Here is a 27,303-nt window from a genome sequence, read left to right as displayed (position 1 = left end):
AGTAATAGCTTGTAGGCAAGATCCACCAAAGAATGGACAAAATCAGTCAGTGAATGTTTGAGAAGAAACAGGATGTTTACAGTCTCAGAGTCCCAAGATCTTTATCAATTATGGGGGAGAAAATAGTAATGTTACTGTTGAGAAACCGAGTGGATAATCAGCTTAACCAAGTGATGAAGGTTAACACAATCTGCAAAGACATGGGTACTAATGTCATGTACCCCTGCTGTGATACAGTGAGAAGGATGCAATATTAGTTTTGTGGTGATTTTGCCAAAAATATTATAATGTCAGTCTAATCCTGAAAAAAACATCAAGCCAAAATGAAAAGATATTCTATAAAATAAAAGACTAGTTTTCATAAAAATGTCATGGTCAGAAAGATGAAGACTATGGAATAGTCATAGTTTGGAGGAAACTGAAGAGAAACAATAGATGTAGTGTGGGATCCTATATTGAATGCTAGAATAGAAAAAGGACATTAGGGGGAAAAAACTGTTAAAATTTTAATAAGGTCTAGTCAGTAAAATTGTACCAGTGTTAAATTCCTTGATTTGATAATTGTACTATGGTTATGTAAGTTAACATTAGGGGAAGATGGGTATGAAGGATACATGAACTCTCTGTATGAATTTTGAAACACTGTAAATCTAAACTTGTTTCAAAATTAAAAATATTAGAAACTCAACAATAACCATTTTTCCTCCCTTTTGTGGTTGTTTGACCCAGCTGGACATTCTTTATTTATAACTAGTCAGAGGTCTACTTGGCTGGGATTTTTTGGAGACTTGACCTGGATGTAGAGATAGCTGCTGGGCGTCTCTTCTTCCTGTAGTTTCAGGGCTTCTCCAGTAATTTCCTCTCTCCACCAAGTAGACTGTACTTCTTATATAATGGCTCCAAACTCCAAGAATGCAAGAACAGAAGCTACAAAATATTCTTAACATCTCAGAAATCTCAAAACATCCCTTCTTCCATATTCAATGCCAAAATAGTCATAGGCCAGCCAAAACCAAAGTCGTTGAGGAATGACTTTTACCTCTTGATGAGAGAGTGACTTGTGCATATAAAAGGGAAGGAGATTAAGTACTACTCCTGACATGGCCTCTTTTTGGGTTCCCCTAGAGATGATTAGCAGATGTCAGACTGTGGCTTATGAAGCTCTGATTCAGCCTAGCTGAGGGCAGTGCCCAGTAACTCATAAATGGAGAGAAACTTCAAGACTGGCTTGACAGTGGTGCTACAAAAACCAAAAACCAAAAAGACCAAGACAAAAAACCAGTACTAAGACTGCTACAAAGTCTTTTTCAGGAAAGAAAATTTGTATTTGAGTTTCTTAAAACATTTTCTTCTTCTTCTTTTTAATGGGTTTTAATACTTGAAACAACCACAAAATATCTCTAGAATCCAAATTTTGCTTTTTTGGCAGGATCATACCTAAACCATTCTGATTAGATGCAAATCTACTCTATTTTAAATATGTGTATGAAGGGTAATTGTCTTGCATCACATATTCCAACAATTAGCAACCTATAAGTTTAAAAAGTCCGTTGAAGTCCTTTATCTAAATCTCCTAGACTCAGAATTTCCTTCCATTTTGTTTGTCCCATTCTTGGTGGAGCAGTTGCTCAATTTACTTTGTCCAGTTGACCCTTGGAATCAATGTGAGAACTAGGGGTATTGATCTTCTGTAGAGTCAAAAATATGCATGTAACTTTTGATTCCTTAAAAACTTTAATACTAATATTCTACTGTTGACTGGAAGCCTTACAAATAACATCAATAGTTGACTGACACATTTTTTTCTATGTTATATGTATTCTTATCATAAAGTAAGCTAGAGGAAAGAAAATGTTAGGAAAATCATAAGGAAGAGAAAATACATTTACAATACTATAGTGTATTTTTCAAAAAAGTTCATGTATAAGTGGAACTGTGAAATTCAAAACTGTGTTGTTGAAGGGTCACCTGTACCTCCAAAAAAACCATGCCTAAGTGAGCACATATTGAACCTGCCAGAAATGTATTTTTTTTCCCTCTTCTAGAATTGTATCTACATATATAGCACCTGTTTTAAGGGTTTTATAGTGATCCTTACAATGACCAAATTAGGCATTAATATTATTTACATTTATATATGAGGAAATTAAAAAATTAACATAGCTTATCCTTATATGCCTTCTCATGTTGCTTGGCTTGAGTCTGAGTTTTTGTCCATTACACTTTGCTATGCTTATTAGCACGACTAGTTTCTATTCCTGACAGAAGTGTCTTCAAATTCTGTTTTTAATTTTGTATCCTGCAACTTTACTGTTCATTGGTTAGATCTAACAGTTCTTTGTTTGAGTCCTTAGGATTTGTATATATAAAATCATGTCATCTGTAAATAGAGACCATTTTAGTTCTTCCTTTCCAATTCTGATACTGTTTCTTTATCTTACCTGACTGCTCTGGCTAGACTTCTAGTACTGTATTGAATAGGAGTTGTGAGGTTAGGGCACTCTTATCTTGTTCCTGATCTTAGAGGAAAATCTTTCAACCATTGAATATGTTCTTCGATATGTTAGTTTTGGGCTTGCCACATGTGCCTTTTATTACTGAGATATGTTCATCCTATGACAGTTAAAGAATTTTTATCATGAATGGATGGCGATTTTTGTCAGATGCTTTTTCTGCATCTATTGAGATGATCATATGATTCTTTCATTCTGTTTATGTGATATATTACTTTGATTGATTTGCATAAGTTAACCATCCTTGCATCCCTGAAATAAATACCACTTGATCATGGCAAATAATCTTTTTTTTTTCCTTTTTCTTTTCTTTTCTTTTCTTTTCTTTTCTTTTCTTTTCTTTTCTTTTCTTTTCTTTTCTTTTCTTTTCTTTTCTTTTCTTTTCTTTTCTTTTCCCTTTTCTCTTTTCTCTTTTCTTTCTTTTCTTTTCTTTTTTCTTTTCTTTTTCTTTTCTTTTCTTTTCTTTTTTCTTTTCTTTTCTTTTTTTTTTAAATAAGCTGTATGCCCAATGTAGGGCTTGAACTCATGATACCACAATTGAGTCGCATATTTTATTGATTGAGCTGGTCAGGTGCCATGCAAATGACCCTTTTAATGTGCTCCCGAATTTGGGTTGCTAGTATTCTATTGAGAATTTTCATATCTATATTCATTAGGGATTTTGGCTTATAGTTTCTGTTAGTGTTAGTATCAGGATAATGTTAGCCTTAAAAAATGAGTTTGGAAATACTTCCTTCTGTTCGATTTTTTAACAGTTTGAGGATAGTTGTTAATTCTTCTTTAAATGTTTGTTACAATTCACCAATGAAGCCATCTTGTCCTCGGCTTCACTTTGTTGGAAGACTTTTGATTACTGATTTAGTCTCTACACTAGCTCTATTCAGATTTTCAATTTAGTCCTGATTCAGCTGTAGTATGTTGGAAATTCTTCTGGATTGTCCAGTTTGTTGATATATAGCTGCTCATAGTAGCTATGGTATATAGCTGTTCATAGTAGAATTTCTGTGGTATCCATTGTAAAGTTTTCTTTTCCATTTATTGCTTTGTTAATTCAGGTCCTTTTCTTCTTCATTAGCCTAAGAGTTTGTCAGTTTTATTTAACTTTTCAGACTCAACTCTTAATTTGGTTAACCTTTTCTATAGTTTTTGTTTTCAATTTCATTTGTTTCAGATGTAATCTCTGTTTTTTCCTTTCTTCTGCTAATGTTGGGCTGTTTATTCTTCTTTTTTCTAGTTCCTTAAAGTGTAGAGTTAGGTTCTTTATTTGGGATGTTTGTTGCTTGTTTCTTGTAGGTGTTTATTGCTATGGACTTCCCTCTTAAAGCTGTTTTTGATGCATCCCACAAATTCTGGTATTTGTGGTTTCCATTTTCGTGTGTCTAAAAAAACTTTTCTGTTTGTTCTTTAATTTCTTCTCTGATTTATTGATCGCACAAGAGAGTATTATTTAATTGCCACATGTTTGTGAATTTTCTGTTTTTCCTTTTTTTGTAGTTCAGGTTTAATGCCATTGTGGTCAGAGATACTTGTAAGGATTTCAGTCCTCTTGAACTTGGTAAGACTTATTTTGTAGCCTAACATATGGTCTGTCCTAGTAAATGTTCCATGGGTTCTTGAGAAGAATGTGTATTCTGTTGGATAGAATGTTTTGTACATATCTGTTAGGTTCATTTGGCCTATAGTGTTGTTCAAGTTCACTGTTTCCTTATTGATTTTCTGGATAATTTATCCATTGTCAATAATGGGGTGTTAAAGTGACTGTTACTGTATTACTGTTTATTTCTTCTTTTAGTTCTGTTTTGCTTTATATATTTTAGATGCTCCAATATTGCCACATAAATAAAGTTGTTATATCCTCTTGATGTACTGACACTTTTCTCAGTATATTATGACCTTTTTTGTCTCCTTTTACCATTTTTAGTTTGAAGTCCATTTTGTCTAATAAATATGGCTACCCCTGCTTTTTTTGTTTACCATTTGCTTGAAATGTGTTTTTACATCCTTTCACTGTCAGTCTATGTGTCTTCTTCTTCTTCTTTTTTTTTTTTTTGGTGATAGACTTTCTTTATAAACATCCAGAAGGAAGTTTTTTCACCTATCTTCTCGAGATATCCCAAGAGGAAGAGAGGATGGAGCTTTCTGGAGCAGAGCTAGGATCTGGGGCTTCATTCAAGCCAGGCCCAGCATGTGGTTTCAGGGCTCCATGGGGGGAGGGCAGCAGGTGGGGGAGAGGGAGCCCATGGAATCCCCAGTATGAGCCCTTATCTTTATTATCACTGACACAAACCTGACCAGATGGGGGTCAAAGTGGGGATGAAGGTCTCAGCCCCACTGGACGCTGGCCTGCAGGGGCCACCCCCTGGGTGAGGGTGCCCACAGGGATAAAGGCAGCTCCTGGACTGGTGGCCAGCCTATGAGGTACTGGAAGATGGTGCTTCTCATGGGTTCGACCCTGCTGCTCAGAGCTGAGCTCAGCCACTTGGCTCTCTTTTCTAACCAGTCTTCTAGATGGCCCTCAGGGAGTTTGACAACATCTAGTGGGCACTCCTTGGCCTGCCTCTCCTCCTCCACCTGGATACTCAGTTCCTGCAGGTCCCTCTCTGACATGTGGGAAAATCTGCAGTTGGAGCCAAAGTCACACTGGCCTGTCAGTAGAAACCTCCTGCAGGGCTGCTTGTTCTGTTCATCTAGCAAGATGGCAACTGCATCTTGAAATATGTCATACCAGACCTTCTTGGCCTTGAGGTGCTATAGCCCATTTAGGTGCTTCTTGTGGTTGTGGAGGTTGTCCTGGAAGGAGCAGTTGCAGTAGTCACAAAATTAATGCTTCCTCATGGCCACTTACACCAGGTGCTGCAGCTGCCTGGTTCCACAGGGCCCAATGGCTCGAGCTCCTCCTCCTTCTGCCTATGTGTGTCTTTAAGCCTAAAGTGATTCTCTTGTAGTAGACATATTGTGCTATCTTGTTTTTCTTACCCATTACACCATTTTTTTGTCCTTTTTTTGGAGAATTTAATACATTTACAGTTTATATAATTATATATAGCTAAGAAGTTACTATTCCTATTTTGTTAATTTTTTCTCTTTTTCTTTTTTCTTTTTTTTGTAGATATGTTGTTCCTTGTTCTTATCCTACTGTTTTGTGTGTGTGTCTTTTGGTATCATACTAATGGCTTATAGAACTCACTTATTTTTTTTTGTATAATTACTACAGGATTTTCCCTTGTCATTATCATGAGGCTTATATAAAATATGTTCAAGTTATTATACCCTTCTTTAATAACAATTTAATTTTTTGTAAAGATTTTATTTATTATTTGAGCGAGAGAGACACGGAGCACTAGAGAGCACAAGTACAAGCAAAGGAGAAGGGCAGAAGGAGAGGGAGAAGTAGGCTTCCTCCTGAACGGGAAGCCCAATATGGAGCTCAATCCCAGGACCCCAGGATTGTGACCTGAGCCACCCAGGTGCCCTGATTACAACTTAATTTTGATAGGATTAATAAACTTTACAATTTTACTTTTCTTTCTCCTTACATTTTAGGTTATTGCTGTTACAATTTACATGTTGTATATATTGTGTAACTATACCAGATTATGGTCGTTTTTGTTACTTCTACTTTTTTTAACTTTTAAACTAGAGTTCTAAGTAAATTACGCATTACTGTTACCATATTGCAGAATCTAACCATGAATGTATTATTTACCATTATCAGTGAGATTTACACTACCTTTTAGTGTTTTTATGATGTTAACTAGCATTTTTTCAGCTCCACTTTAGAGTTCTACTTCAAAGAACTGCTGTTAGCATTTCCTGTAAGGCAGTTCTGGTGATAAGGAACTAAATGCCACTGTATATAGGGCTGTTGAATGGCTGTGCAGCTTTAATAGGAGGTCTGGTTAGGTTGACAGGCTGAAGGCTGTATTGAGTGATGAGCAGGACTACCAGTTAGATACTCTGCCCAGGTGTAATGGGGGAAGCAGCTCTAAAGCTGGTAAGACTCTTTTTTTTTGTCTTAACTCCAACTGACTCACACCACAAGTTCCCTGACTGAACAGGGCCACTGGGTTTTCTCTGCCAGCCCACCTCTGGCTCAAGTGCCACTATGCCACACAACTTCTAGGAGTTGTTATCAGCCCTTCTGGTCATATGGGGTCAAAAGACACTCTCCACAGCAGGTGGGACAATTTAACAGCTCCCTTGCCTGAGAGGCATCAAGCTAGTTTTCCAAACAGGTGCTAGTTGGGGGCTGGGAACCACCCTTTGCCTTGGCTACAAATTAACTACCAGCCTATTTATATTATACCATGGGAATGCTCCATGCCGCGTACTGGCTTTGCTGTGGGGTAGTCAGCTCTGCTGGCCTACCTCTCAGCTTGAGCACTGCTGGGCCACACTGCTTCTGGTTGTCACCAGTCCTTCTGGTCAGATACCACTGGAAGACTATTCTGGTTTCTTTTCTTTGAATCAAATTAGAAATTTAATTTCTGCTTTTTTACACGTACTGATTATTATAGGACAGGTAAACAGCAGTCCTAGTGAGTAAAAAACAAGAGAGTTGGCTGCTTATTATAACTGAATTCTTGCCACTTGAATCAGAACATATGATCCCCACAGGTTTAATGCAGAGAGTGTATTTTGGAAGACAAATTTCTGGTTCATTATGGAAATACTTTTGGATACATTCCAGGTTTACTCTTGCTGATATTCTATTTTGAGAGCATTGGGCTATAACTCCCAAACTGGCCACTTGGTTAAACTGGAATATATTATTCAGTGGTATGATAAAAAATACAAGTGCTAAGGGTTTCATCTGCTTTTATTTCTTTGTTTCAGTTTTAAGAAATATGTATATTTAATATATAATAATTATAAACATATATAAATATTATATTAATATAAATGCATAATGTATATAGGTTATTAAAATTGCCTGAGGTATTATTCAGGCTCTTGATTATCTCCTTTCAATCTAAAAATAATTATGAAGTAATAAAACTGCCATAGAAAAGTAAATGTTGAAGTAATTAATATTTCATTATTTCCCTTTGTTTATTGTTATTTTCCTGTTTATGCTGGCTTGAAATTATACTGGCTCACATATGAATGTGGAGATTAGTGACAGTAGATGTGCCACTTTAATTTCTGCTGCATCTTAAAGGAGTAATGATAAATTGCTTGAATATCAGAGATTATGCATAGAATTCACAGTATAAATCAAGTGGCCAATGTTATGTTAAAATTATTTCATATATTATGTGTACTGTAAAAGAGATTGGTAATTAATTTTGTATGGATTTTGTGTTAATCATATTTGGCTTAGATGCAACACATTTCTCATCTGAAAATTTATAGAGAATGACTTTTTCTTTTATTCTGTAATTTTTGTTAATTTATTTGTTCTGCCATTTCTCAATTATTTGATTATTAAGGTAAAGAAAATGATGAAACTTTTTGTTAGGTTCTCATTACTTTGCTTTTCTTCATATTTTTAAAAATTGTGATATAATATACCTAATCCAAAATTTACCCTTTTAAAGTATACACTTCAGTAGATTTTAGTATATCTACAATATTGTGCAAGTATTATCACTGTATAATTCCAGGACATTTTTATCACCTGAAGAGAAATCTTGCACCTTTTACCTGTGTCTTCCCATTCCTCATTTCCTAACTCTTAGCAGCCACTAATCTCTCTGTCTCCATGGATTTGCTTATTCTGAACATTTCACATACATAGAATTATACAATCTGCTGCGTTTTGTGTCTGGCTTCTTTTATTTAGCATACTGTTTTCAGGGTTCATCCACATTGTAGCATGTATTCATACTTTATTCCCCCCCCAGTTTTATCGAGATATAACTAATATATTATTTTGTATTTACAGTGTACAGCATAATGGTTTGCTATGTGTATGTATTGTGAAATGATTACCATGATACATTTAGTTAACATCTGTTACCACACAGAATTACAAATTCGTTTTCCTTGTGGTAAGGACTTTTAAGATCTATTCTCTTGCAACTATGCAATACAGTATTGTTAACTACAGTTACCATGTTGTACATTACATCCCCAGAACTTATTTATATTGTAACTAGAATTTTGTACCTTTTGGCCACCTTTAGTCATTCCCTATCTCTTTTCTTCTTATGGCCAAATAACACTCTACTGTATGGATACACCAAAATTGTTTATCCATTCATCATTTGATGGGCACCTGTGTTGTTTCCACTTTTTGGCTATTATGAATAATTCTTCCAAGACCATTTATGTGCAAGTTTTTGTATGAATATGTTTTTGATTCTCTTGGTTCTGGAAGTGGTGAAGTTGTACAAATTTATGAATATACTGTAAACCACTAAAATATTAAAAGGATGAATTTTGTGGTATGTGAATTGTAGCTCATTTTGAAAATATGAAGAAAGCAAAAAATCAGTACTTAGTAAAAGCTTTCCTCACTTTTATTCTACTTTGGTAATAACATAGTCGAGAAATGACAAAAATAAAAAATTTATTAACAAAATAAATTAGTAAAAATTAGAGAAAGCAAAGAAAGTAGTGAAATTGCTCTGTTGTATGGTAACTCTGTGTTTAACTTCGTGAGGAATGGCCAACCTGTTTTCCACTGTAGCTACAAAATTTGACATTCCCACCAGCAACGTTTGAAGGTTCTGCTTTTTCCACATCCTTGCCAACACTTACAATTTTGCATTTTTATAAAAAACTAAAGCCATCTTTGGAAGTGGTATGTCATTGTGGCTTTGAGTAGCATTTCCCAAGTGACTAAGGATGATGAACATCTTTTCGTGTGCTTACTAGCAATCAGTGTATCTTTGGAGAAATGTCTATTTAGATATTTTTTAGAATGTCTTTAGAAATATCCTTTTTTCAGATTTGTTGAGGTATAATTGAGAAATGAAATTGTCAGAATAGCCAAATAACCGAAGTGTTTATTTTTTTAAAAAGACTTTATTTATTTATTTATTTATTTATTTATTTATTTGGGACAGTGTGAGAGCCAGGGTGGGTTGGGGGGGCCAGGAGGAGGAGGAGAGAAACCCAAATAGACTCCACTCCAACTGTGGAGCCTGACATGGCTTCCATCTCAGGACCCTGAGATTATGACTTGAGCTGAAATCAAGAGTCAGACACTCAACCAATTGAGCCCCAACCTAAATGTTTATTAATAGATGAATGGATAAAGAAAATGTGAGTTATATATTATACATATAAAAGATAATATATAAAAAATAGGATAAAATGTAAATATGTATAATAAATGGGATAAAAATATTTATATTTTATATATGTGTGTATATAAAGAAGATATATATACATATATTATAAATGGAATATGACTCAACTTTAAAAAAAGAGGGAAATTCTGCCATTAGTGACAACATGGATCAACCTGGAGGGGATGGTAAGTGAAGTAAGCCAGACAGAGAAAGATAAACACTGCATAGTATCACTTATATGTGAAAACTTTATATAAAAAAAAAGTCATAGAAACAGAAAGTGGAATGTAGGTTGTCATTGGTGGCTGGTGGGCAGAGAAAATTGGGAGAATCTGGTAAAAAGTATAAACTTTCAGTTATAAGATAAATAAGATCTGGGAATCTAATGTATACTTGGTGACTGTAGTTGATAATACCGTATTGTATAATCAAAATTTTATAGGATTGAACTTTAAGGGTTTTTACACACAAAAAGATAAACATATGAGGTGATGAGTATGTTAATTAACACAATGGTGGGACTCTTTTCAGAATGTATACATATATCAGCTTGTACAATTCAGATCCCTTGCCCATTTTAAAATTAGCTTCCTTGTTTTTGTTTTTGCTATTGAGTTGTAGCAGTTCCTTATATATTTTGGATGTTAACCCCTTAGTAAAATTTTCTTTCATTCCATGAAAAGATTGACTTTTCATTTTGTTGATGATTTCCTTTTCTGTGCAAAATCTCTTAAATTTGGTAGTCCCACCTTTTAACTTTTCTGTTGTTCACTATTTATTGCATCTCACTAGAGTATCAGTTCCATGAGTGTGGGTATCTTATGTATCTATATGCAGTATTTGTAATTGTGCGACACATAGTAGTTGCTCAATAATAGCTTGTTGAGTGAATTGAATGCATTGTTGTAGAGGGATGGGACATAGCATTTTTATCTCTTTTATGATAGATATTTCTTGAATCATGGCTTGATTTGGTACCTAGAAATCACAAAACTGTCAATTAAAAGATCTACCTTAACTGGAAAAGAAGTATTTCATTCTCTGTAAGTTTTTTACATGTTCTGAACCGTTCTCAGATGTTAAAATATCCTCCATTCATATTCTGCAGGATTCTGTGTAATAGACTTTATTAGAAAGTGGCTCATTTCTTCTCAGTCTGTTCCTGGAAAAAAAGTCAAACTCCGTCCCAAAGGAGTGGTATAATTGGTTGCTGTACATCTGAACTTGGATGAAATATTAATTTAGCTATGGATATGACCAACAATTTAATTCAAGCAGTATTTAATGGGTACTGTGTAGAAGGTACTGCTAGATGCTGGGGATAGAAATGTTGATAATGTCATTAAAGCAAGTACATATATGTATATAGATTTTTTTTTATTTTGTAAAATTATAAAAATAAAAAATAAAATCAAGACAATTTAAAATACAAAGCTCTACAGCATAATAATTCAAAGAATTGATTTTAAGGTCAGAATCCTGGGTTCAAATTCCAACTCAGGTGCTTGCTAGCTCTAGAGACTCAGGTGAACTAGTATTTTTAAGCTTCAGTTGCTTTTCTAAGTGATGATAATATTGCTTACCTCCCAGGGTTTTTGTGAAGATTTAATGAGAAAATGTATATAAAACTCCTTTGCACCTACATAGTAAATATTTATTATGCTATAACATATATGAACTAGAGTTTTGAAACTTGTGTTTTTCAAGATTTTTTCCCATAACTGCCTGACTTGGCTGACTTGCTATTGGAATGTCTCCCACCTCACTGGCAAGCCCAGCACATAGTAACATACAGTGCCTTTACCAGCTTTTCTCCCCCACAGCATATAGCTCTATTTCTGATCTTTCTGATGCCCAGCCTAGTGGGGCTTGCTAGCTATATTCTGACAGATGTTTTCAATGCTGACTGCTTTATTGGATCCATAGGGGTTGTTACCAGATTATTTATAATCCACACCTTCCTAGGTTCTTTGGGGAATTAAAGTAGGCATGAGAAGAAAACATTCCCTAGTCAAATAGACCTGTATAAAATTAGTCTTCAGTCAGATTAATATGATTTTTTACTTTTGCTTATTCCATCAAAAGTTTTGCCATTCTCTTAGTGATTAAAAGATGTGGTAAATGTGTCTGTGTTTTTAACTGACTATATTAGACCTTATGGAATACAATGTAAATTGACTATATAAAATAGAGAATTTGATAGAGATTTCATGAAGTTGGATTAAATGATCCTGTAGAATTTATTGAATCATATGTAATGCCACCAACAAAGAATTCAGCAGTTGACAATTGAAGCAGAGAAAATTGATGAAGGTAATGCCATTAAATTCTTCAGTAGAGACTAGAATGGCAAAGGATTAAGAGATTATTTGGAAAACTGATGAAACCCTGGAATATTTCTCTTAGATGACATTTATTACTGCCTTTTATGAATTAAATGTGAATTGACAGCTGTTATAGTATTATGAAGTAATTTTAGGAAAATCAACAAAAACCTTTTTCAGATGAAATCCTTGCTGTAAGTGGATTCAAGTGAACTTTGTAAGGACCAACTAGTCATAAAGCATCACTCTTTACTACCCATTCTTTCTTTTCCTATGATCTTTTCTACCTAGGGACACTTCAGTTAGGATCTCTCTGGTTCTGATGACTGAATTAAAGCAAATGCCCATCATTTATTTTCCATATCCCATGAACTAGCCTTTGGCTGGTCTGAATCCATCATGTGATATAAAGGATCTAAGAAGTTCAGATCCAGACTGTGGTACTTAGCACAAAGCTAAGATGGTGGTAATTAATCAAATTAGGTAGCTCATTTTATGGAATAAACTTGAAAGGTAGAATAAAACCAGATCATGAAAGAAATATTGGTCTAAAGGAAATGAACTTTATCCTACAGGTGTTTCTCAAATTGTGGTACATAGACCATTTACATTAATATCACTTGTGATATATGTTAAAAACTCTAATTTTTGCTCCCCATCAATGGATTAGAATTTCTGGGGCTAACTCTGGGAATATACATTTAAAAGATATTTTTATGTGATTCTTTTTTTAAAAGAAATTTTAGAGCCTGCACTTGCGAGCACTTGCACAGGCATGCACATGAATGGGGGGGAAGGGCAGAGGGGGTGACACCCCACTGAGCATAGAGCCTGTTGCTGGGCTGGATCTCAGGACCCATAATATCATGGCCTGGGCAGAAACCAAGGCTTGGTTGCTTAAATGCCGGAGCCACCCAGGCACCCCTCTGTGTGACTCTTATATACACTATTATTTTAGAGCCCTTGATAAGCACAAATAATTTGAAGAATTGTTCCCTGCACTTTTCTTTTTTAAAATTAAGTGCTTCCAATGATATATTAGAAAACCTTTGTTACAGTCTAAGAACTTTGAAGTAAGGTCCTATTTATCTGTAATTAGAGTTTCATTAATTGTTTGAGATACTATTTCTAAGCTTGCTATAAAGACAAATGAATATGGTTCATATGTTAACTCTGTATGTGGAATACTTTAAAATAGCATAACACTTATTCCATGCTTTTTGTTATAAAAATAATTTTTCTTCGAAAGTGTTATCTAAATCTTTTCAGTTTTTTCACTTGGAGACCCCTGCTGTTATGCAACATTGAAATAACAACATTGTTTTTCACCCATTAAAATACCACTGCAAGATATTGTGAATCGGCTCATTTGCCTTGCCTTTTTTTTTTTTTTTTTTTAACAAATAAGGCAGTGTTTTGAGTTATGCCAGATGTACAAATGAGAGATTTGAGTGCACTTGTAGAATTTAAATTGAAATGCTAATGAGATTCTGACAGGCAGAGAAAACAACACAGCCTACATTTTCATCTGTTTTATTAAAGTCATTATTTAACTGGAAAAACACATTATTTAGAGCTATTTATTTATGTGGCATTTGTAATTCAGCTCTTAAATTTTATCCAATTAAAGTGCTTCTCATTCCATTTTCACTTAATGTGGTAGATTGTTTTGGGCATTCATCTTTTGCTCTGTTTCATTCAGTTGTAGAGTGGCAGTAACTCAATTGAATGAATGCATCTTTCTCTTTTCTGTTTTTTTTTTTTTTTTTCCTAATGCTTACATGTGCTGCTTCATGCTGTGGTGCTACATTGACATCTTTATTTTTTATTCGCAGTAATTCCATCGAAATTTCATGGTTGATTGTCACACAAGATTTTTTATGGTTGTTTTATGCTTTGGTTATTTCATTAGTATTAGTAGATTGTGAAAGTAAGGAAAATAATACTGTTAAACAAAATCAAACTTTTGAGAAGGTAAATTGATCTTAGTGATGATTGAACAGGAGACACTAAGCCTTAAAAGTACTTATTTCCACAAAGATATCCAATGCCTTATGAGAAATATTTCTAATTTTTAAAACTTTTAATTATTATCTATTTGCACAATTTTTTCAATCATTTGTTTTTTTAATTGTTTTTGTGATTTTTGAGATTTATTCAAATGTCTCTATTTTGAACATTGACTTAAAGCAGGTTTTAGATTTCTTTTACTTGTGTTTATCACCCTGCCTCTTAAATGAGAGTAAAATTAGAGTATTTGTGGTTATAGAGGTTTAAAATTTCATGTACATATACAAAGTCAGTACATTTGGAGGAAGAAGTACTGCAGAATTTCAAAGGCTAGTGTGAGTCTGGTTGAGGTCAAGCTCATGTTGGAATGCAGACATTATGGGAGGGTCTAGAAGACAATGTGTCTCCTTTAGAAGGCAACTGCTATGAAGAGAGAGAAATATGTGAGTCCAGAATCATATAGATATCATCACAAATGTCAGATCTTCTTTTTACTGTATTTTACAACAGGTTTGGAGATTCTTCTATTGTTAGAATGCTTCAGTTATTTCAAACTGTCTATGATGCTTAAATGAAAATCTGTGGTAAAACAAGCTCTATTAGCATAAAAACCATTTCAGTAAATGTTCAATGACTAAAGTCTCTATATTAACTGGAATTTGAACTAATGACTGTCAGTTCCCAGACATTTACACAAAGATTCTCTCAAGGGTCCTCCATTAAGCAGCATTAGGGAGTTTCATACACAGAACTGTTTCTTTATATCTGAAAGTTTATAAGAGGGAGACTCCTGAAGGTCAGTAAACTGAGAGTCTGAGACAGCTCTGGTTCAGACTATAGCACACATGAACTTTGTGAACCTAGATGCGCCACTTGTGTATGCTCAGATTCTTTACCTGCAAAGTCAAGAGGTTGGTGGTGACCTCGAAGAGTGCTACTAGCTCTGTAACTCTGATTTTGTGATTCTTTTTTTCCCCGCCATTCCTCTTCCCAGACTCCAGTCATTGTCTTATTTACATAGTTGCATTTCTAATTATGATTCTTTTACTGACCCTCAAGAAGCCAGAGCACATAACATTTAAATGATAATTAGGTTTATCACATCTACATACCTTCTTAATATGGTGTCCAAAATTATTTTTGAAGATATATATTTGGGGCGAAATTCCTAATTAGTATTCAGGATACCTATAGAAAATAGCTTTTGTAGGTACAGTTAACTTTTGATTATTTATATTAATGTGGGATAAGATGCCTAACTGAAATGTACATGAAGACTTCATGCCTCATTTCATCTTTAAATTCATCTGTCTTTGTAAGGAGTGTTTGAATGGACTAGTTTGAGTTTCATCTTCCGCCTGGGCAGAAAACTGCCTTAAGCATCTTTATGTAGCTTTATTTTTTTACCCATTGTCCCACTTTGCTAAGGGAAAAAAAAAGGATTCATTTCTGAACCATAGGAATTAACCTCATTTTATCCATTTCCCCCGCTCTCTTCAGTGTTACATTATACTCCTGCTCATGCCATCCTCATCTAAGTGTCCATCTCTGTGCACATTATTTCATAAACATATCCCAGCTTTTGTGCCTTTACTTATGTTCTTATCCTTTTTTTTTCTTTACTCCTGTGGCCCTCAAACATGCTTTTGACTAAATCCTATTCTTCTTGGAAAGCCTAGTCTTCCAGTCCTTTATATTTTTCCTAAACACATGAGCCTTATTGTCTAACAGATTGATTCTAGATTCTGGTCCTACAGTTTGATGACTCTCTGATCCTGAGAAAAGTACCATAGTCCCTCTGATCCTCAGTCTTCTCATCTGAAAAATATGAATATCCAAATCTCAGGATTGTTTTAAATTTTAAATAGTATATATTTCTGATATTTGATAAATATTCAGGTGGTAATAGCATATATCAGTGATTGAAAAGAGACAAAACCCCTGTCCTCATAGAATTTACATTCTGGTAGGGATAGATAGGTAAATTAAGAACAAAATACATAGTATCAGAAGTGGCACAGAGAGGAAGGGTGGAGAATGCAGAAGTGAAGGAAGAGTGAGGTTTCAGTTTTAAATAGGGTAGTTTGAAAAGGCTTACTGAGAAGATGGCATTTGAGCAGGGACTGAAAAGAGCCTGGGGATATTTGAAGAAAGATGATTCCAGGCAGAGGGAACTACAGGTGTCAAGTCTCTTATATGTATGGGTGAATGGCATGTTTGAAGAACAACAAATAGATCAGTTGGCTATTTCAGATTGAAACTAAGGCAGAGAGAACAAGGCCAGATCATGCAGGGTCATTTAGGTCAATTTTTGTAAGGACTTTGTTTCTAAATGAGATGGGGAATCATTGGAAAATTTTGAGGCAAGGAGTCATGTGATATTATTTTTTATAACTATTTTCTGGTTTCTGTATAGTTTTGGGGGAAGGAATAAATGCAGATATTGAGTAGGCTTTTGAATACATTGGGTGAGAGCTGTACAAACCAAATGTGTCTGACCTATAGTAGACATTCTGTAATTGATAATGCTTTCCCTCTGACTTCCCTGTACTGCTACCTCTAGCTAGAAGTTATTTCTTGTTCTTTGGAAGTCTCTATTAGGGCACACATCACTTTTTGGCCATTTTCCTTATTTATTTTGCTAGCCTAAACATTTCTTGAGGGCAATTTCTTGACTCAATTTTACTTATCTTTATATATATCCCATGGAGTCCAGTGCAGACATTATACAAATTATTATCAAAATATTTTGATAAGGGCAGCCCAGGTGACTCAGTGGTTTAGCACGGCCTTCAGCCCAGGCCGTGATCCTGGAGACCCAGGATCGAGCCCCATGTCGGGCTCTCTGCATGGAGCCTGCTTCTCCCTCTGCCTGTGCCTGTGCCTCTGCCTTTCTCTCTCTCATAAATAAATAAATTAAATCTTTAAAAAATATTTTGATGAAATGAATAAACTTGTGAATATATCTTCATAGATTTGGAAAAACATACAGCAGAATATCTTGCTGGGGCATTGGCAAGACAGGTTGGTGAGAGTGACAAACCTATGGTAAACTCTGGAGTTTTTGGAGGCATAGGTATAGGAAAGAAGTATGCCCGATACACGTCAGTCTGATGTGAGATATGTGCAAAAAATGAGGCAGTAAATACTTTGGCTCCTCTCTTAAAGAGGGTTAGATGAGTAGCAGGTTGAAAGTATGTTTGGGATCTGATAAGCAATAGCATCCAAGAGAAATGGTTAGTAAGTGTGGAGGACAGGGAAGTAATAGCTCAGGAAACACATGGTTGTTTATCTTAGGATTTATTAGCAGGAATTATTTATTTTTAATAAGTAGGACAGATGTGGGAAGAGACACTGATACTGCCATGTAAGGGATGTCAGGACAGGTCCAGCTAGGCATGCTGTCTAGGGACCTCAAACATCTTCATTTGTGATTCATGCAGATGTGTAGCTTTGGGGTCTGATGTGATATAGTGGAGTGTCTAAGAGTTGGAAAATGCAGGCAAAGGAGTCTCCTCATAGGAGGCCCTTGGAAATATGGATGAGCTGCTGGCTGACCTCTGGGGCATCTCTCTGTATAGCAAGTCCCTATCCTTCAGGGGAATTGAGATAGAATTGAAAATAACTAGACTGGGGGCTTAGGATGGTGCTGGATCCTTTTGGATTCTTCCTTCTACAAGTGGTTGAATACCCAGCTCAGAGTTGCTGAAACAAAAATGATCCTTGTTGATTCATCTAACTGAAAAATCCATATGGAGTTATTGCCAAGCAAACTTGATCCACCTGCTCAAATGATGTCACTGAGGACCTGACTTCTTTGTAGTTCTCTGTGTCCTGGCTTTCCCAGTCATCCTCATCTTTATAGTGTTCTCTTGGCACCTTTCATTTGAAGTATTTTAAACACCATATCCTCAGTACAATCCTATCTGGTGGAAGACAGCCTGTCTTTCTTGGCTAGCTCATATGGAAGCTCCAGACTTTAGTCCAGTTGGACTTAAGTCATGTGTCTGTCCCTAGCCATTTATTGGTAGTGAGCTAGGGTTATATTGGTAAGCATAGGTCTGAGCCTCATGCTTCATCCTGAGTCAGGGATGGAGTAAGTTATATCCCAAAACATGTGGGCTCTGTGGGGTGAGAGTAGACACCTGGAATGAAAGTTAGGCTGCTTTTATTAAGCAGTCTAGAGGGTGGGGTGTGATTCAGACCCATGAAAACTTCAGATGTCTACTACCAGGATTACATTGTCAGGGTCCTAGAAGGAAACACCATTTACCTGAAATGGTTTAAATGAAGAGACTTTAAGGAAGGGGCTAGTTATTAAGATATGGGCAGGATTAAGGGTACAAGCAATGGCTAACTGTTCCTTTTGATCAGCATCAGCAGGAAGGTGTTATCATCCCTAGGACTTAGTGATCAAGCAGAGGAAATAGCGTTAACAGAGCCAAGTAAGAAATTGAGTTACGGAGGAGAAGCTAGAGTTGTAATTGTGGAGGAATGCAGCCAGGGATGGAACACTGAAGCAAGGAGGAATAGAGAAGAAATATCTTCACCTTTTTCTCTTCTCATCTTCTAATCTGCTGTACCACTCATTGGCTCAACTGGAATCCAGACAGGAGAGGGACCTGTATGATGTAATCCTTAGGGGGGTCAGCCTTCTGGAACACATATAGGGAAAATACGGATCTTAGTAGGGGTAAAATGGAGAATAAACAGCACAGAAAACAAATCAGAACCTCAGTCCAATAATAGGGAAATATATTGGGAAGAAAGATAAATTACAGGTAGAAATTTAAGATCTAGAGATTTATTATCAGAGGAAGGTCCAAGAGAAAGAGGGCTGGTCTTCCTTAAAGAGCATAATGAGAGACTTCAGTGATATGAAAGGGGGACTGAGCCCCAGGTCAGTCTACTGTAGAGACTTGATTCCAAGCTCTGCCCTTGTTGGGGGATGGATACCTGTTTACTCATCTTATTCCATATCATAATTTGCCTGGGAATGGGGGGTGTGGCTGCTCCTGAAAGTTGGAACTCATTGACACTTTTGTTTATATTATTGTTCTGTCCAGGTTGAGATTTATTCCTACTTAAGCTTGACTTGAAAACTCTCAGGAGAGTTCAAATAGTTGACTGAGTGAAGTGAAGAAGGATGACTCTACCAGTCATCATCCAGAGGTCATTATGTGGGCTAGATGGTAGTTGCTGTCACTAACTGCTGTGATAAATACCTAAAATATTGTGTCAAGGGGTTAAAGGCAATGTAGATTACAGCAGAAAGCTCAATTTGTGGCTGGCAGCAAGATGGGAAGCAGAAGTAGTATAGCACCAACTCCACTGAAGGAGAGGGCAAATAACAACCTTAGTCAGCTGGGTCTGAGATGAGAATGCCTGATGCAAAGTTGGGAACCAGAGGAGGACTGGGCTGAGCAATAAAACTGTTGGCTGAGCCTAAAATGATTTCAAAGCAGAACAAGGGTAGGATTGTTTAGTAGTGGAAAAGAAAGCTTGGTTTGATGCTTAGAGAGTATTACATGATTTTCTTTTTAAAAAAGGCCATTAGTATTACATAATCAAGCAGTACAAACATATCAGCAAGTTGAGACAGTCTTTATCTGGGATTATTAGATCTACAGTTCAGGTGAGAGAATATTACCAACTTGTTTATCAACCCTTGTGTAATGAGAGCACAAAAGTGAATGAAAACATATCCAGTCTGCAATGAAAGAGAAATGTAATAGACACAGATTTTTTTTTCCCTACTTTGTGGACCTACGCCTAAATTTAACTCGAGTTCATTTTAAAAGGAGCTTTTTAATTCAGGCTTTTAAAATGAAGGATTTGCCTATTAATGGGAAATATGCATTTTAAGATGAGCTTTATTTGGACTAGTAGGGAAGTATGAAGCGAGGAAACTAGTTGGAAAAAGAGATATAAAAGAAGAAAAGCTATAAAAAATTGTTAAAAATGGAAGGATAACACAGCCAACTCCACAGCCATCTGCCCAAGAAACATTTCTTTTTGCCTTATTTTCCCTTGCTTTTGTGTTGGCCATTCTCTGCTAGGTTCTTGGATGGCTCCTCCTCCTATCTTCCCAAGCCAACTCTTCCTGTGCTTCAGGATGCTAGGCACATTCTGGCTTCCACACCTCTTACTATCCTCCCCACTCCCAATGTTGCCCCAGATAGATTTGTGGTATGCAAATCTGTGTTATGATGTACTTATCACATCATATTGACATAACTTTCTGATGGAAAGTCTTCTTCATTACACTGTCAGCCATTGAGGGAATGAGCCAATGAAACAATGGGTATTTATACAGCCAGAATAAATAGCTTCAGGGAGAGCATAGAAGTATCCTAATGAACATTGCAGTGTGACTGAGGCATGCTGAGGGCAGAGATACAGCTGGACTTTGGGAATAACTGCAAGTAGAAGGTTGTATGCAGTTGGTACCCTTGCTATCTTTTATTTTGGTTTCTTCACCTCTTTTTAGTGTCTCTTTCTCTGAAGAATGGCCTACATTCAGAAGATATGGTTGCTGACAGCTCTTAAGATGTACACAATAAAGCTTTGTCACTTTAGAAAGACTAAATCCTTTAGAAAGACTGAAGATTCTGACTTGACTTTCCTGTTCCCAAAGTCCTTGGTTTCTCAGAAATGTCCCAATTTGGGATAGTTGTGCCCTCCTCCTGCTTGATCGTTAACTACTCTCATTGTAATCGTGTGTGTGCATGGTAGTTCCTGTAGCCAGATAAGATAGTATATGCTTCACACCCAACATATATTAGTCTGCCATGGAATAATGAACATTTTGAGGGCCCTGCTTGCTAGCATGTGTAGCTAACTCTGGGCCATACATATTTATGAAAGGGAATGATAATGACAAGTGCACTAAACAGTTAAACTTTGGTTTGGTGTTTGAACCACTTAATATCATTATTCTTATTGGAGATTTACCTTCTTTGTTCTGTTTTCTGTTGGCTAGCATTATGATGCATTCTTTACATTTTTAAGCATAACTGACAGGAGCATCAAAGTGGGAAAGGTAGTCTGGATAATGAAAACAGTTGACTTGGGAGCAAAAATATGCTGTGGTTAATTGATAGAGCAAAGATGTTGCTGACTAACTGAAAATATTTTTAGTCTTCTAAAAGGTATTACTAATTTCTTGCAAGTGAATTTTTAAATGCCACTTTCAACTGAAAATTTTCTTACCAGTTTGCTATATGGTCCTCAGGGACGACTGACATTAAAGTGAAAGAAACTGGTATGTTTGTTACTCATACCAGGTGAGTAGATGAGGATAAAGCTAGTCAGCCTTTTAAAAACGTCTTGTATACAACATTAAAATTAGTGTGCTTGTGTGTAGCTTATATTCATGAAAGCTGATCCTAGATGTTAGTCAAATGTGTAGAATTTACATTACAAAAAAAGACAGGAAAAATGAGCTTAATTCTTTTTTCCTTTTGTAAACGTCCAGGATGGAGGATTGTGAGTGGTGATCTCTGGCCACCGGTCCAATATTATGCCTACTTTATAACCATTTTTTTGGGAGCTGGATGTAGATGTGTGTGTGGTGGGGAAGGAGTGTACTCTGGGAGTTAGCTATTAAAGAGGAGACCTCTGATAACTTGATACTGAATGAGTTTATTGATCTGTCCCCTTTAGATACAAATCCTACAGAAGCAACCAAAGAGGAACGATACAGGGTGGATTACATGACAGAACATTGCTTCTAATTTGAATCTAGGAGCCTCTGAAGCCAGATACTAGATTTGATGGGCCAATCATAAAAGTTAGGAGCCTATCCATTATTTCTGTATCAACCACTGAGTTTCTTATAATTCAGTTAGAATCTTGTTCTTAACACTTTAAAAATTTAAAACTCTGGTTATTCCTACTCTATGTTAATGTCAATATTTGTCCATATGTATTATATAGTCTGCTGGTGGTGTGTATGTTATTTCTATTTCTGGTTTGGCAAGAGACAAGAATTAATCAACTTTTCTCTCTTACTCTCTCTTTTTTCTCTACTTCTCCTCTCTCTCTCTCCCTCTTTCCTTAAACATGCTTATCTGTGAGAATTCATGAAGCCAAAGCGCCTTTATATATTACCTTTGTAAATGACCTTAAGGAGGATTTTTCTGCAGTGACAGGAACTACTCACCTCAAATATAACCGTTTTTATTTATACACCTTGAAGCTAAATAAGGGGTTTCTTTTGTGTCATTATAATGCAAGTTGGGCTTCTTTCTTTTCTTTTGCTTTCTTGCTTTCTCTCTCTTCTTCTTTAGTAAAAGAACATAACAATGTTTCACCTTTGGTTGTTACTGAAACTTATGTTCAGGCAGAAAGTAACTTTGAAAATTAGTTACCTTGGGCACCCTGGTTGGCTCAGCGGTTTAGCACCGCTTTCAGCCCAGGGTGTGACCCTGGAGTCACAGGATCCAGTCCCATGTCAGGCTTCCTGCTTGGAGCCTGCTTCTCCCTCTGCCTGTGTCTCTGCCTGCCCCCCCCCCCCTTTCTCTCTCTGTCTCCCATGAATAAATAAATATTTTTTTTTAAAAAAAGAAAGAAAATTAGTTACCATAAATAGAATACAAATAGCTTTTTCCATAAAATAGATGCCTCTCTTCAGGAACTTTTGATTCCAGTCTGTTAATACTGCAAATGTAACTAAAATAGACATTATCTGTGCCGTATGTGCACCAGTGACAAGGGTTCTGCACTTACAGTTTTGCTAGAAAACTTGGAGGGCAGCCAAGTGGGAGCACTGTGGCGCAGCGGTTTGGCGCCTGCCTTTGGCCCAGGGCGCGATCCTGGAGACCCGGGATTGAATCCCACATCGGGCTCCCGGTGCATGGAGCCTGCTTCTCCCTCTGCCTGTGTCTCTGCCTCTCTCTCTCTCTGTAACTATCATGAATAAAAAAAAAAAAAAAAAAAAAAAAAAAAAAAAAAAATAGTCTTTTAAGAAGATGGAATCTGAAATAATGTTTCAGGAAGAAAAGCTTTCAGTTTAGACAGTTGCATAGTTAACAATTACTAGCTCCTGAGAACTAACAATTGGCGTGAGTCAGTGAAACCAACTTCTAATTTTATACCGGAGTAGATAGCTTGCATAGCTTAAATGCACAGTAAACTCTTGATTTATGCTATCCAATTCCTTAGCAAAATCTTGTTTTTTTGTTTTCCTCATTGACATTTTGGTGTAGTTCTCTTTGCTGATTGGTTGATATACGTCATGTCAGTGTTTTACTTTTTCACCTGGCTTTCAAGTGTAAGTTTTTTCCATATTCTTAATTTTGAATGACTGCATATATTTTATAGTGCTAATTATATATCAGACTATTTATTTTACATGTATTAATTTATAGTAACAGGATTTGCTGTTGCTTACTTAGTCATTTCTTTGTATCTATCCATCCATTTTAACTATCTATTCGGTAGTCTTTTTAGAAAAAAATTATTTATTTTTATTTTTTTTTAAAGATTTTATTTATTTAATCATGAGACACAGAGAGAGAGAGAGGCAGAGACACAGGCAGAGGGAGAAGTAGGCTCCATGCAAGGAGCCCGACGTGGGACTTGATCCCAGGTCTCTAGGATCACACCCTGGGCCGAAGGCTGCCCTATTCAGTAGTTTCTCATAAGTTTAGTATTATAAATATCACAAAAGCAAACATAATTAAGGAGGCATTTCCCACATTTTAAAGGGTCTTTGCCCTAGAGTAGTTTCCTAAAAACAGAATTACTGGAACAAAGTTTAAAAAAATTTAAGGCTGTTGATACACATTACCTTAATACCTTTCCTCATGGTTGATTACATTTCTGTAATAATTTATGAGTGCTTAGTTCAGTAAATTGTTGTCATCTTTTCATGTTATATTTTAATATCTTTGCTAATTTGATAGCCAAATATGTATTTTTCCCACTTCGTTTTAAATTCCTGGTTTTTTTTTTTTTTTTTTTTTTTTTGGTAATTTCATTTCCTCTTTTGTGAATTACTTATTCATGCTTCTTTGCCTGTTTTTCTCTTAAAGTTCTAGGCATATTCTTATGTCTGCAGTTCGTTAAGTTCCTTAACTAAGATACTAACTTTTGTTATATTTGCTGAAAGTATTTTTTCCAGCCATTGGCCTTTTAGTTTTGAGTATTTCCTTTTATGTATAAAGGGTGTTTATATGTGGATGTGCATGGTGTGCGGGTTACTGAGGTGTAGCTGACATATGTTTTTGGTTTTTATTTATTTTTATTTTTAAAAGATTTTATTTATTTATTCCTGAGAGAGACAGAGAGAGAGAGAGAGAGAGAGAGAGAGAGAGAGGCAGAGACACAGGCAGAGGGAGAAGCATGCTCCATGCAGGGAGCATGATGTGGGACTCGATCCCGGGTCTCCAGGATGCGCCCTGGGCTGAAGGCAGTACTAACCCGCTGAGCCACCTGGCTTCCCTGTTTTTGGTTTTTAAACATTTCCTCCTTTGTGATTGCTTCCTTTTAGAAAAGCCTTCCATTTCCAAAATAATTGTTAAATTATCTTTTTTCTGTGGATTTTTTGTTTAATTTTTAATCAGTGTAGAATTTATTCTATTATATGTGTTAGCTTTCTGCAAGAATTTCAAGGAGCTAGAAAAATAATTTGTGTTTTACTTTTCTCTTTCAATGAATTGACTAATATTTGGAAAAAAGTCTAGGATAATCCATAAACCATACAATCAGCTTCTTCTTTTTTTTTTTTTACAGTCAGCTTCTTAAATATTGTTTTAAAGATTTTCTCTTTGCAAAGTAGAAATTGAGAATTGAATTGAGAATGTAATTAGGTATATGACCTTGCATATTTTTAAATATTGCATTTAAATATTGTTTTAAATATTATATTTGTTGTATTTTTGTCTTTTCTTTCATAACCAAATTTAAGAAACTAGCTATCTAACCTTCCTTGTTCTTAGAGGTTCTGTATGGCTCACTGAAGATGGTTTCTTATCCCCTGACTTTTCATCTTCATACTATAACTCAAAACAGAACTTCTATGAGGTTTCCTGGTAGATAAAAAGAGTGTTCTGATGGAAAGTAAACAGCATTCATCGATGTCAGAAGTATTTTTTTTTAATTGTTGTATTTACTATTTAGTTGCATGCTAAATGATAGTGTTGTTTAATCAGATATAAATAATGTTTATTATACTAATAATAATGCCCATGTTGTCATTAGAAAATCAGTATGTTAGGAATGAATATCAAAATCTAAAAGTAGGATGGCTATATATGCATGTTGCATATAACAAATATACATATATATGTTTTGTTAATAATTTGTGATTTAATAAAGCTGATCTTAAAAAAAAGTTTATCAACAGATTTGACTATAATACCGATACTTCCAAATAATTTGAAATTTCCAAAATTATATAAATGGGAATCTTTGATCTCCAGTAGTAATTTTTCTGTTAATTATATTAGTACTAATTATTGGATAAGCTTTTTTTACATTTTAGCTGCATATTAAAAGCAATGATAAATTAATATAAGTACAATGATTTGGCAGTGTTGAATAAATTATTTCCTTTGCCCCACCCAAAGGGATTGTATTTAAAATACTTTGTAATCCAAATTCAGTGACTCATCTTTGAGGTTGGTTTATTACCTAGATTGATTTGTGTTGAAACTGGTTGTTTAAGATCTGACCACATCCAATTTTGTATACTGTTTTTGAAATGTAGGAATTTGGAAATTTTATTAGAATGGAAAAGAGACTTTTATAACTTATTTTCCTTTACTTTGGTTATTTTTGTTCTTTGAGAATTTTTCATTAAAAATAATTGCAGTCTTTGGCACATTGAAGACAACATAATTACTGAATAAATCTTTCTAATTATGTCTCTTTTATAACTTTCTTTTGCTTATTTTCTTCATTGTTCAAAAGAAACATACTAGTTAGAGAGTGGTGGAACCTAAAATATTAGGGTCAAGGAATGGCGGAGGACATGTAAATAGGAATAAAATGAGAGAAGCATAGAAGTGTTTTAATAATATAAGTATTCTACAGACTACCTAATTATAGAGAGGAATAGATTTTTTCGTTCTCAAGGAGATCATGGAACAGACTTAGGTCTAAAGGAGTTTGAGGTTCCCAAGTACCTGGATATATTAGAACTCTCTTTAAATAAAGGCAGCACATATAGTAAAAATTTTATTTTTCTTAAAAAATTGTAGACTCTCAAAAGATATGAAAAATGACAATAGGACCTCGTATACTACATAATTCTGAATTAAAAGAATTTCTTCAAGAAGTGGAAATTATAGAAAATGTTGTAGAGAGAAGAAATGCTATATAACTAACTGGGTTTATACTCCAGAGTTAAAAAAAAAAAAATGGGAGGGTAGTTTAAACACACAAAAATTAGATATGATCAAATATCTGGAACAGGAATACAGATTGGGACACTGATGAACAGCAGTCTAGGCCATGGCATTATTTCCTTTTCCAGGGTTCATATTGTCAAGTGAGCTCAGTATTCTTTCCTGCTTTGTCTATAAACATTTCTGGAATCCTTCTTAAAGTGACACTCTAGGTAGCTACCACCATTTGATTGATATTGTAAGAAATGCAGCCTCTTTGACATCCCAGTCTAGGAAAAGGTATCTCAAAATAATATAGGTTTGAGAGGCCTGTCTCTGTGTTAAAGGCTATTAATTAAAGCCCTTGGATCCAATAGTTAAATAAATACAAAGGCTTTTAACTTTTATATTATTCAGCCAGCATTTTTCTGTTTTATCCAACTAGGATAACTTGTGAGATGTTATATAATGTTCTGTTAGCATCTAGATCACAGTGTCTATAGAAGTAATGAGGTCTTTTAGTTTAACAGACTACCCAAAAAGGTAATCTTGTTGATACAGAGCACTGGTTCTCTACCAGAAGCTATTTTGTTTCCATAGAGAACATTTGGCAATGTCTTGTGACAGGGTGTATGCACTACTGGCACCCAGTGGATAGAGACCAGGGATATTGTAACTCTCCACAACAAAGAACTATTCAGCCCATAATGTCAGTGTTCAATGTCAACAGTACTGCTGTTGAGAAATCCTCGTCTAGAGTACTAGTTCTTAATTAGTAGCTTGTTAGGAAAGCACATTACTATTCTTCACTTCCAGTCTAGTGAATCAGAATTTCTAGAGGTAAGGCTTATTAGTTTGTCTTCTAATTAGTCCTTTGGGTGAT

The 27,303-nt window shown here is 35.4% G+C and overlaps 1 protein-coding gene and 1 pseudogene across 4 annotated transcripts in view; one reads left to right on the top strand and one right to left on the bottom strand.

Moving 5' to 3' along the window:
• The window catches only part of MACROD2 (mono-ADP ribosylhydrolase 2), a 1,929,479-nt gene that overhangs the window by 166,663 nt on the left and 1,735,513 nt on the right, over positions 1–27,303 (top strand). The gene's annotated exons all lie outside the window — the stretch shown is intronic.
• LOC112673564 (zinc finger matrin-type protein 5-like) lies at positions 4,614–5,348 on the bottom strand (annotated as a pseudogene).

The sequence above is a fragment of the Canis lupus genome, chromosome 24, assembly GCF_003254725.2.
Source record: "Canis lupus dingo isolate Sandy chromosome 24, ASM325472v2, whole genome shotgun sequence".
Taxonomy (NCBI): domain Eukaryota; kingdom Metazoa; phylum Chordata; class Mammalia; order Carnivora; family Canidae; genus Canis; species Canis lupus.
The sequence above is the reverse complement of the archived record's forward strand: the minus strand, read 5'-3'. Positions and strand labels throughout refer to the sequence as shown.